Source organism: Schistocerca serialis, chromosome 6, assembly GCF_023864345.2.
Source record: "Schistocerca serialis cubense isolate TAMUIC-IGC-003099 chromosome 6, iqSchSeri2.2, whole genome shotgun sequence".
NCBI lineage: Eukaryota > Metazoa > Arthropoda > Insecta > Orthoptera > Acrididae > Schistocerca > Schistocerca serialis.
The window spans coordinates 65,815,875-65,829,714 of record NC_064643.1 but is presented as its reverse complement, the minus strand read 5'-3'; positions in this window follow the sequence as shown (position 1 = coordinate 65,829,714).

Sequence of the window (13,840 nt, the reverse complement as noted above, 5' to 3'; positions counted from 1 at the left end):
GTTATTTGGTACTGTCGCTCGGAATAGAGTTCTAAAAGATTATTTTATCGTTGAGTCACGACGACAGAAACACTATCTATCAATAATGAAAGTAGTTGCTTTAGGTATCATAAATAATCTGAAGTAATAACCACAAGAAAATAGTATTAATATTTTTGAAAGAAAGGAACTACAGGAAACATACATTTTAGTTGTCTTATATGTGTGAGGAGAACAACGGTAGCAGTAATCACTGAGCTTGTCGCTAGTATTGTTAAGACTGTGTTGGATACAAGGAATATCTCTGCTCTAAGATGGCGTATTTTGTTCATTCAAAGAAATAAATTAAAGTTAACACAGAAAAAAGTTTAATATATTCTTGTGAGAGGAGGGATAACGTTCAACTTAAAGGTAATTATATCTACATACGATTCATAAGGCAGCGAAAGCACTCGTTCCATTTAATTAATAAAATTCGAGCTATAGCAAACACTACTGAGGTGTGTTCACGAAAGATCTGATTAACTATCGAAATTATTCACGTAGTTTATTAAGAGGAAAGTTACGATAACACATTGGTGGATGAAAATATATTTATTTTTTTTGTAATTTACGACACCCACTGGATAGGAAGATCCTATTCCCCTTTTATGAGCTTATAAAATAAATGTACTTTTGGTTTCACCACCTGAGCACACTGCAGCGATATCAGCATAAAACACAAATATCTAAAATAATTTGTAAGTATTAAAAGTGGCTGTTGAAGTATCCTCGAGTAATTGGACCCTGGAATTAACTGAGAAATAGTAATTCTCTATTTTCTACTTCCGAGTGGAAAGAACTTCACACTTGAAGTGAAGTGCTTATTGGAATGGTTGACAAGAGAAAGACGACTGATGAGTCGTTAAATTTATACTAAATTTGTAATAATTCTTAAGTTCAGAGTGATGATAAATAAACTACATATGGATTTTTTTCTGTGAATAAACGCAGACGCATCAATAGACGGGGTGAAATTTGGGTAAGGAGTGTGTCACCCTCCCCATCGTAGGACTACACTGTTGTATTCTGGAATACGCACTCTTGGGACAGAGCTTAATAAAAGCATAAATAACCTACATGCTTAATCGTGATATATATATATATAGTCCACTGCAGGAATATTCTGTCACTGTGTCTTGAGCTCGTGCTAATCCCTGTTTCGAGGTATTCTGCGCTGTGTCTGCTGTTGAGTGTGATAGGCTACTGCGAAACAATTATCAGGGGCTAGGGTTAAAAGAATAGCTAAGGTAATACTCTCGTTCTCTACCAAATAAAAAAGCTTTTGAGTGATTGTTAGGAGTAAACACTCTATAATCACACGGCCAGTGGTGTTCGGAAAGGCATTTACCTTAGTGGCCAGTCCATCTGGACCAAAAGGGGGGTTGTCTCCTTTGCCTGTAGTCTAACAGATTCACCGAGACCTAATAGCCATCTAACAGGATATTTCTTTTCCGAAGCAGATTGCAAAATGATCCGTCAATAACGGCAGAGGGAGGATAGTAATCTTGCCCACTATCACATCAAATCACCCTGGTAAGGCACAGAACGAAGGGGTGGTTTCATCAACGCCTTTATGACGCACCCTGAGGCCATTTTGAGTCGATTCTTAGCGTAGGGATGTCTGAAATATTTTCCCGGCCACCCGTCAGAAAACCGCGTGATTTTAGCCCTGGGTGTCGCGGTTCTGACGTCCATCGCAGACGCATCAGTAGACGGGGTGAAATTTTGGTAAGGAGTGTGTCACCCTCCCCATCGTGTGGCGCGGCCACGGTGGCACGGGGCAGAACTGCGGCGACTCTTTGGTGCCGACGTGACGTCATTAATCCAACTGACAGCTCACTGGAACGTATGAGCTGCGGCCTTCTTTCAGCGTGTGCAACACTTTGTATTTGAACCAATTTGAAACAGCATTTAAGCAATATGGGACTTAACATCTGAGGTCGTCAGTGCCCTAGACTTAGGTTACTTAGGTTTAAGTAGTTCTAAGGAAATCACACACATCCATGACCGAGGTAGGATTCGAAACTGCGACCGCAGCAGCACGGCGGCTCCAAACTGCAGCACGTATAACAGCGGCTGACTGACGAACTTCTATTGCGGTAACGTTATACTAACGAATAATGGTTCTGCAGTAAAGGTGGTATTAGTCGAATGTGCATTTAGCGAAAAGAACTCAAATAATTGTCTTAACCCTCGCAATGCCAGGGATAGATAGGGGCGGGGGGCACTTTATGCCCACCATTTGGATATATTGTTATCTGGTTATTTACACTAAATTTTAAAATTTTGAAAAAATGTTTACTGTTTTAAAACGAATTATTCTTCCAGGTCCCATATTTTAATTCTTTAGTTACAGTTAATACAAAAATTTAAGCCTTAAGTGTAGAAGTTACTTCCCTGATGAGTGTTGTACTCAGTATTTCCAGGTTCAGGACTTCACTTACACATCAACATCGCTGTAAGTAAATTCAAATTTATATTTCTTAACTATTTTTTTCCTTGGACGTAAAGTACTCCGACGTCCCGTTGGTATTACACATTACTGTAGGTGTGTTCTTGTTGGTAAGAATATGCTAAGAGACATTCTCAGGTTGCGGTCTCTACTTACACATCATTATGTCTTCAAAAACTATGTTGTTGATATAAGACAAAAATAAATAACGAATTTTATATTTTTTCACTATGATTTAGGATGGGCATTAAGTACGCCCCACGCCCCACCCTTGATAATGCGCGCTATGAAAATGCATTGGTATTAATAAAGCTAAGTTTCTCAATAAATGAGTATTGTCATTTGGTCGGTAGCCAGTTGAAAGTGAGAGTTGTGATCATGTAATTGTTTTCGTTTTATTACCAAAGATATGTTTGTACGTTGTTAGAAATACAGAAGTGTTTCGTTGTGTTGATCAGACAGAGAAAGCGGCAAAAGTGATTTGTTTAATCTATTGCAGCGTCATTCATAAATATTTTCAGAGTACCAGATGTGATTACATGTATTCCTTGTGAGTTTGTATGAGAGCAGCATAGCAAGTTCATTCTTAAATCCTACCCTACACCATAGGTTTATATAAACAGGATAGAGGCAGAAATAGAAAAGATACTGCAGCAGCTTGTCATTGAACCTACTGTTATTTCTTACAATAATCCGTTGTTAGATATCCCAAAGAAATGAGTCAGAGTTCTACCGTCCACTGACATGACATATATTTTGGACATGGCAGATGCAACCCAATCTGCGAATAACATAAGTCATCTTTACGTAATGCCTCTCGTCACAAATTGCCGTTCGGACTTATTGTGAGTTCGGCTACGTCCATTAGAGGTTAGAAAGATTTAAGAAAGAGTGTAACAACGTATATTTATTACATCTTGAAAACAGAAAAATACCTGGGACGGGCACATTGATCGACAGCATTTAATTTAATCTCTGCCCACTGACAGTGCATCTTTAAGTTTGATAGTCGTGTTTGTCTCATGTACGCAGCGTCATAGCACAGTTCAGTGTGTGCACAGCGCTCACGTGACACATCTATGTTTAGTAGTAACTAATTAAGTGTAGTTACTCCAGCCAAGCTTTTATGGTCTAAATTTTTTGTTTGAAGTGCTTAATGTTACACTGTGGTGACAGGGACCTTGCTAAAACTGACTGAAGTTGAACTGGTTGCACAATTTTTCAGTTATGATGTGTTCTCAGTTTTGATCTGTCAGTTCTCGTTTGGCTAAATTGTTGTGAATGCTTTATGAACTTGAATATTTTAGCTACTCCATGTCTTTACGCACATACGGGTAAAAATGCTACGTGGAGTTGGGATACCCAGTTGCAAACTGAGTTCAGTGGTGTGAAGCAGGTTCTTCTTGAGGCTCCTCTCCTAACATAACTTAATTTGAGTAAGGATTTATCTCTCTCCTTGGCCAGTTATAGAACTGGCCTTACTGCAGAGTTGTTTGAAGAATTTAAAGTTGCTTTGTGAGCTGAATGCTCACAATATGTGAATGTTACTATTGAATTATTGAGCTGGAAGAGTGTATCACAAGGGGATTTGTCAATTTCATTGTTATCTGGTCGATTAAGTGGCCAAAGTGTCCATACACCACAGAGCATTATTATTTTTGATGAGCTAAATTACGTGGATCCTATAACTGATTTGATTTCAGGGTTACTAAAATTCTTGTAAAAAGAAAATATTATTGCCAATGTTGTCTGGGGTTAGTCTCTAGGGCTGAATAATGAAAGTAAGGGCAATCGTAATGAGAATAGATTAGTTTTCTTTTATTTGTAGAAATTTCTTTTTCAAATTATTTTTCATGGTCACTTGCCAGTATTGCTGGGGCATGGGACAAAGATCGTTTCACTACTGTGATCTGGCAATACTAGATTGTTGATAGTGACATTTTCTTCATGATAAAGGATATCGACGATTCCTATAGGGTTCATTTTATGTCTTCGTAATACATGCTTCTTTGTTAAAATAGGGAAGGGAATCCGTTAGCCAGAGATTCTGGCAATCTTGTTAGAGAGGTAAAGCTGCTACCAGTATCTCATCATGGTCCAATGATTCCTGTCATTCGTTCAAAGCTAAAGAAGGTCGCTGTGGTCGATCTATTTGGTCCACTGCCAAGGAATACTAAGAATGTCTTATATCTCTTTGTAGCGGTATAACTGAAGTACAAGTATATGTGATTGACACCACGAAGGGAATCCACTAGTATGTCTGCCAAATGAGTTTTAGTTAAACATTTTATAAAGCAATTTGACATGTTCCAAAGGCCATTTCGGACAGCAGGCTACATTTGTAATCACAAATATAAAAGTGAACATTGTAAAGATGAAAAATCAGATCCTTTTAATGTTATCATATAGCCTTGCTTCATACTCGTTGATAAAGGTTATGAAAGCCTTTGCGTAATTACTAGCCACAACCATTTATTTAAATAAGTGTAGCGTACAGTACCGCCGTTGTTACTGACTCTTGTATAGACCCTCAAATCGTACAAGCTTTTGTTTGTTTTGGTTAGAACAGCTCAGTATCGGTTAGACCGTCAACGAGGGATCACCTCGAGTTCCTGCTGGTAATAAGCCGAGTACAACATTCGATTATTACATATTTTTACGAGCTTCGAACGGGACCAACTTCAGTAACGGAAAGAATGTGAGCTGAGCTGTTGACCCTGTGCTCACAGCTCCAGGCGTTGTTGGCTTCCGTCAGACAGATTGAGGCTGCTGCCAAGGGCCATCACTGTGGGGGGGGGGGGGGGGGGCAGATGTGGGAATTCGAGAGACACTAGTCATACATGAAGCACACCAGAGGCAAGATACAATCAATACCTTCACTGCGCGATAACAGTGAAGTCACTGATGACAGCCACAGTTATCGCATTTTTGTTTGCGTCAGGAAGTAAACCGATTTTGTGATATATTACAAGTTCCTTATCAGGGGCACATTATTTAGTTTCACCTGAGTGCTTAGATAGTTAGGTTCATGAATATCTGCGTATTACTAGACGCAGTTCGTGCGTTTTCGTCAGGGTCTACATTAGAGTTGCGCAACATGTGCCGATGATCCGTTTATCTGCATAGTTTAGTTTTCCACGGTTTCTGGACTGCGATTATTGTGTGCGGATGCGAGCCGAATTGGTGACACTTAGCACTTAGCTCTCAGCTTCAGGCTGTGATGGATTCGGTTACACAGCTTGAGGCTGCAGTGGGTGGGCGCCACTGTTGTGGGCCGGCTGTCAGGATCCAACTGACGTCCGGCGCGCCAGAGTCCTCCGATCGGTCCTCACTGGTGGCCAACCCAGTTACTGCTCGCACTGAGGCTGACCACTCACCTGTGGTCGAGTGGGAGGTCGCCCTGGGGCGAAGCAGGTGGCGAAAGACTTCACAGGCGGCCAAACGTAAGGCCTTCCCGGTTTGTCTGACAAACAGTTTCCAGGTGCTGTCTTGTCTGACACTGTCGCTGAGCCGGATACTGTCGCCTGTCCTGTTTCAGAGGAAACCACTCAGCCTGCAAGATCCGGACAATCGCAGAGGTTGGGACTATTGGCAGGTGGGAGCTCCAATGTTAGGAGCGTTATTGGGCCCCTAAGGGACTTGGCTGACAAGGAGTAAGACAACCGATGTGCACTCCATGTGAATACTGGGTGGAGTCATTCCAGATGTGGAAAGGGTGCTCCCGGATGCCATGAAGAGCACAGGTTGCGGCCAGCTGCAGGTGGTTTTTCACGTCTGTACCAATGATGTATGTCGCTTTGGATCAGAAGAGATTCTCTCTGGTTTCGAGCGGCTAACAGAAGTGGTAAAGGCCGCCAGTCTTTCTTGCAAGATATATGCAGAGCTGACCATTTGCAGCATAGTCGACAGGACCGATTGCGGACCTCTGGCACAGAGCCGAGTGGAGGGCCTCAGTCAGAGGGCCAGACGGTTCTGCAACCGTGTAGGCTAAAGAATCTTCGACTTGCGCCACACGGTGGTTGGGTTTCGGGTTCCGATGAATAGGTCAGGTGTCCACTATATAGTTAACGGTTGTGAAAACACACTTGAACCCTTAGCAACAAATAATCCTGAGTTAACAACCAGCATCAAACCCGATACAGGTATTAGTGAGCACAGGGTTGTCATAGCTAGACTGAATATTGTAATCCCCAAATCCTCGAGAAATAAGCGAAAAATATACCTATTCAAAAAAGCAGATAAAAATTCACTTGACGTCTTCCTGAGAGACAATCTCCATTTATTTCAAATTAATAATGTAAGTGTAGACCAGATGTGGCTTGAATTCAAAGAAATAGTATCGGTGGCAATTGAGAGATTTATACCAGATAAATTAAACAGTATTCTAACCCGTTAATCAGCTACGTTGTTTGTTAAATTGGGCATGTTTGTTTCGTTGTTTCTGCAGCAGACGTAAAATCCCCAATATTGGCGATCTTTTACAGAAGCTCGAAATTTTGCGCGAACTTCAATGCGAGATGCTTATAACAGTTTCCACAAAGAAACTCTGTATTTTATGCCAGATTTCGAGACAAAGAGATTCTGGTCGTATGTGAAGTATGTTAGCGGCAAGAAACAATCAATGCCTTATTTGCGCAATAGCAATGGAGATGCTATTGAAGACAGAGCTGCGAATGCAGAGTTACTACACACAGCCTTCCGAAATGCCTTCACAAAAGAAGACGAAGTAAATATTCCAAAATTCGAATCGAGAACAGCTGCCAACATGAGTAACGTGGAAGTCAATATCCTCGGAGTAGTGAAACAACTTACATCGCTTAATAAAAGCAAATCTTCTGGTCAAGACTGTATAACAATTACATTCTTTTCGGAGTACGCCGATGCATTAGCTCCATACTTAACAATCATATACAACCGTTCGCTCGACGAAAGATCTGTACCCAAAGACTGAAAAGTTGCACGGATCACACCAATATTCAATAAAGGTAGTAGGAGTAATCCACTAAATTACAGGCCCGTATCGTTAACGTCGATATGCAGCAGGATTATAGAACATGTATTGTGTTCGAATATTATGAATTACCTCGAAGGAAACGGTCTATTTACGCACAGTCAACATGAGTTCAGAAAACATCGTTGCTGTGAAACAGCAGTTCATGTGAATAAAGAGCTAGTTGTGAGTGCTATTGACAAGGGATTTCAGATCGATTCCGTATTCGTGGATTTCCGGAAGGCTTTTGACACTGTACCACACAAGAGGCTCGTACTAAAATTGCGTGCTTATGGAATATCGTCTCAGTTATGTGACTGGATTTGCTATTTCCTGTCAGAGAGGTCACAGTTCGCAGTAATTGACGGAAAGTCATCGTGTAATTGCTACTTTCCGCACCATTCGGATATCTTTTCTAAATCGTTTTGCAGTTTGTTTTGGTCTCCTGATGACTTTATTAGGCGATAAACGACAGCGTCAACTGCAAACATCCGAAGACGGCTGCTCAGATTGTCTTCCTTATCCATATGAACGAATTGGAACAGCAAAGGGCCTATAACACTACCTTGGGGAACGCCTGAAATCACTTCTGTCTCGAAACCTGGCAGAAAATACAAAGAGATTCTGATCGTATGCGAAGTATATTATCGGCAAGAAACAATCAATGCCTTCTTTGCGCGATAGGAATGGATTGCAATGGAGATACTGTTGAAGACAGAGCTGCGAATGCAGAGTTACTACACACAGCCTTCCGAAATGCCTTCACAAAAGAGGACGAAGTAAATATTCCAAAATCCGAATCGAGAACAGCTGCCAACATGAGTAACGTGGAAGTCAATATCCTCAGAGTAGTGAAGCAATTAAAATCACTTAATAAAAGCAAGTTCTCTGGTCCAGACTGTTAAGTATGGAGCTAATACATCAGCATACTCCGAAAGGAAACTAATTGGTATAGAATCATATACAACCATTCGCTCGACGAAAGATCAGTACCCAAAGTCTGGAAAGCTCAGATCACAGCAATATTCAATAAAGGTAGTAGTAGTAATCCAGTAAATTACAGGCCTATATCGTTGACGTCGATATGGAGCAGGATTTTGGAACATATAGTGTGTTCAAACCTTATGAATTACCTCGAAGAAAACTGTCTATTGACAAACGGCTAACATGGGTTTAGACATACCATTATTCACATGAAGAGGTAGTAGTGTTTCACAGTAAAGTGCTGAGTGCTATTGACAAGGAATAACGAAAAGTGTGAGGTCATCCACATGGGTACTAAAAGGAACGCGTTTAACTTCGGTTACACGATAAATCAGTCAATCTAAAAGCCGTAAATTTAACTAAATACCTAGGTAATACAATTACGAACAACTTAAGTTGGAAAAAACACACAGAAAATGTGGCGAAAGCTACCCAAAGGTTGCGTTTTATTGGCAGGACACTTAGAAAATGTAACAGACCTACTAAAGAAACAGCCTACACTACGCTTGTCCGTCCTCTTTTGCAATACTGCTGCGCAGTGTGGGATCCTTACCAGGTAGGACTGACGGAGTACATTGAGAAAGTTGAAAGAAAGGCAGCGCGTCTTGTATTATCGCGAAATATGGGAGGGAGTGTCACAGAAAAGATACGGGATATGGGCTGGAAATAATTAGAAGAAAGGCGTTTTTCGTTGCGACGAAATCTTCTCACGAAATTCCATTCACAAACTTTCTCCGCCGAATGCGAAAATATTTTGTTGACGCCGACCTACATAGGGCGGAATTAGGGAAATCAGAGCTCGTATAGGTGTTCATTCTTTGCGCGCGCGATACGAGATTGCAATAGTAGAGAATTGTGAAGGTGGTTTGATGAAACCTCTGCCAGGCACTTAAATGTGATTTGCGGAGTCTCGATGCAAAGTTATTAAACACGGTTTTCCGAAACTCCTTCACCAAAGAAGACGAAGTAAATATTCCTAAATGCCAATTAGCAACAACTGCCAAGATGAGAAACATAGAAGTAGATATCCTCGGCGTAGCGAAGAGGCTTAAATCACTTAATAAAGGCAATGTCTCCAGTCCAGATGGCATACCAGTCAGGTTCCTCTCAGAGTATGCTCATAAAATAGCTCCATATTTAGCAATTATATACAACCACTCGCTCACAGAGAGATCCGCACATAAGGACTGGAAAATTGCTCAAGTCACACCAATACCCAAAAAGGGAAATACGAGTAATCCGCTGAATTACAGGCCCATATCATAAACGTCGATTTGCAGTATGGTTTTGGAACATACATTGTTCGACTATGCCGGCCGGAGTGGCCGCGCGGTTAAAGGCGCTTCAGTCTGGAACCGCACGACCGCTACGGTCGCAGGTTCGAATCCTGCCGCGGGCATGGATGTGTGTGATGTCCTTAGGTTAGTTAGGTTTAAGTAGTTCTAAGTTCTAGGGGACTTACGACCACAGCAGTTGAGTCCCATAGTGCTCAAAGCCATTTGAACCATTTGTTCGACTATAGTGAACTACCTAGAAGAAAACGATTTATTTTCACACAGTCATCACTGATTCAGAAAAGATGATGCTTGTGAAACACAATTAGCTTTTTATACCCATGAAGTTCAAATGGCTCTGAGCACTATGGGACTCAACATCTATGGTCATAAGTCCCCTAGAACTTAGAACTACTTAAACCTAACTAACCTAAGGACATCACACAACACCCAGTCATCACGAGGCAGAGAAAATCCCTGACCCCGCCGGGAATCGAACCCGGGAACCCGGGCGTGGGAAGCGAGAACGCTACCGCACGACCACGAGCTGCGGACTACCCATGAAGTAATGAGTGCTATCGACAGGAGCTTACTGCACAGCTGTGTGATCTGTGGCCAACTATCATTTCTGTACAGCAGTACGAAAATCATTGCTTACCACAATAACCATGCTCTCTGGAAATATCGCCAATTTTTACGACCTTTAACTGGAATCTGGAACATAGTTACCAACCTATTGCATACCTGTAGTGGTAGCCCATAAACTTATAGAGAACAAGAACTGTTACAAATGTGATAACATCCAGGGAAAAATATCAAAGTCTGATGGATGTATTAATAGTGAAACGAATTCCTTAGATTTACTCTGTTTGTACCACGAGTCCAAACTAAGCTGACACACAGCACAGTAGCTAATGGCAATGACTATACACGTCAAATGCCATTACGGCTGCCCCCGTCAGCCGCCATCCTAACGTCAGCCGATTTATGTCAACAGTAGTGACGGCACACAAAAACGTAGTACACACTTCTTTAAACAGATAGTGCATAGTCGGAGAGTTATTCCCATGAGCTGTAGGACACTGTCTAGATGGTCTGCCCCTCCAATTTGTGGCCAAATCTCAGATGACGTGAAAGCACTATTTGATATTCAGTAAACAAATAGCGAAATGTACCATTGGCAGTTACTAAAATAACTGCTAGTATTACAGTGGGTATTACTTCGCAGTAACCAGTTATTTCTATCAGTTAATTTACTTTTTGCCACTTCTATAAGTGAGTCACACAATTGAACGGTGGTGGTGTACATATGTACAATATCTTAACAAATTGTCCTATCTGTATCACAAATATGGCAGGCAAATGAATGTGTTTGCTACAGAGAAAACAACAATGAAGCTGTGTGCCACATTTAGTAATAAAATTCCAAATGAAATGCTTGACTACATAGTCATGTGTGGTAAGAAAAACTTGCTGAGCATAGGATTTTGAGTGAAACTTTTCAAGCTTACTTATCTATGTACTTTTGGAGGTCTTACTTGACTGAATTAGCTGCAGATCTCTCTTGTTAATTTTTCCTGGCTTCACAAAAGTATGTTGATAAGTTTTACCCAGCGTGCGTCCAATGTACCCATTTACTACTATCGCATCAATCACACAAGCTTTTCTTAGAACAGACGAAATGAAAAATACAAAAAGCAGGTGAACCAGGGAAGGCAAGAGGAGATTTTGGAAAGGTTACTGTTCCACTATACACAAGTTTACAGTAATAACAGCAACATGAAGTACATAGATGACTGGAGTGCAGTGGTACACTCAGATGTTCTCCAGCCGCAATGATCCCACCTTGAACAATGACATGTGTTTAGATGTAGCAGGTACTGGTTACTAAGGTTGTGTTTGTTGCATTTTAAAGAGCATACAAGTCAGAGAAGAAGCATGGTGAATAAAGAATGATTAAAAAAGAAGAGTTATGATAGACACAGACTATAGAGAATGCTGGGCTTCCTTTACAATGATGAAGGAAAGGAAAAGTATAAACTATAAGTATACAGGTATGTATTTAGAAGGAGTACAAGGTAATATTATGAGCATCTCAGCTTGGCTTCACAGTGAGTATTTTTAAATGTATAGAACACATTGGTCTTATAATTTATGTTAGGATATTTTTTGTGTTTTGTGCGATTTTTGTCAACATGCAAACCTTACATCACATGAAGCCCTGCTGAAGAAGATACTGTGGGAAAGAAATAAGAAAAGTGTTGGATTGATACATACGGAGGATACCATCCAAGAAAATGAGACCTCAGTATGTATACCAGAAACTAAGTTACCTTATCTGATCACTCTCTGTTTGCTTGATCTACATGAACAAATAGAATTAATATGCTTGCAAATTAACAGTCCACATTCTACTCACTCCATACTTTAACTAACACTAATTAACGATCCATTAAACCCAATGTCCAACAATGATGAACCAGAATGATGGCATCAGCAGCGCTGAAATTCAATTATAAACTCACTAATAAGAAAGATTTTTGTGAAAATCATGTAATTTCTGACTTTGTAGGGAATTTTCTAGATTTTGTATTGCTTACGATTACTCTTGGATGTAAAGACATGGTCACTGTCTTCATTTACTGCTGTTACAGTCACTCCGAATATTTCAAAATCATTTCCTTGGAGACATGTATTAGCTTATATTTGATACTATAGTGGAACAGCGTACTGAGTCTGGTCTTGAGGACTGTGCAGAATGACACAAGGTGGGGAGGTGAGGACGCTGATGCTGTAGAGGAGACGAGGGGCAGGCGCCCAGCCAGCTGGTGGCGGCTATTGTCAGGGTCACCCAGCTGGTGCAGGCAGAGGGATTCCTGTCCACTATGGGAACCCTCGTGGCAACGGATGGCGGTCATCCCTGAAACAACTCGTTTTCAGTTACACCAATTCTTTTAGTGTCCAGTTTAACCTGAGTATTAAAACCGCTCTAAATAACGGGCTTCTGAAATAATCGATGTTCAGTGGTTTTGTTGTTGCTGTTACTGCCAGTAATAAACGTAGACGTCAAACATAGACGTCAAACACAGGTCGAAAATTTCTAATCGAGGTGAAGGACTTGCCAATGATGATCGATATTGGAGTTGAGGCTGCCACATATATTGGTCTCATTGTCATCGGCAAAGATTGTGAAGGTGAAGCGGATAGGTACAGCGACAGCAAAAGCGAAAGTAAGAAAGCATCGTCACTTTTGGATGGTGTCAATTTTTCAACCTGAAGCAGTCTCAAAATTAAGGGCATGTATATCATTGCTACAGCACTTCGTGAAGATTTCCTTTCCACAGGTGGTGGCATACTGCACGTACACACAGGCCATCTAATAGGCCTTGCCACATTGCAACAGGTGCGTTATTTTCTCTGCAATGCTGCACCTATTTTTATGTCATCTCTATGATGTTTTTTAATAACGACGCCTATAGTTAGAAACTTGGTGCTCGTCGCTTTTGCCGGTTTCTATAATAATAAAACATTTCAGATCAGTCGATATTTTACGAATAAACATTACTCTATAAAAATACTAAATACCAAAAGCTTTAGCAGGGCTGCTACGGCAAACTGATATGCCGCTTTCTACCGGATATTACTAAAACACGAAAAAAATACCATGCTTTGTCATACCAACGAAATACCGAAAAACACCTGTTTCCCAGAACTAAAATAACGATATTGGTTTTAATCGGTCGGTTTTTCCCATCCCTACTAAGGAGTAGTAATGCCGGCGCTGTACCAAAACATACATTAACTTTGAGAATTCATGACAGAAAGAGCCTTCATAGCCATAATGAAACGGACTTTTTCTCATGTTGGTGATTTTTATCCATTAGCCAGTCTGTACCACAAAATATTAGTGTGCTACATAACTATTACCTGCTAAAATATTGCTGTTGTCACAGCAAGATAATCCTGATTCTATCTGCCATTGCACTATGTATTGATCAGCACAATGTTCCCAAGTAAACCCTTTGATAGCGAGGAGCGACTGTCCAAGCCTCTGCAACTGTGAATTGTTCAGCTCTAGCAAGCTGGTTAGCAACACACATTCATGTTACAGTCTAGTTT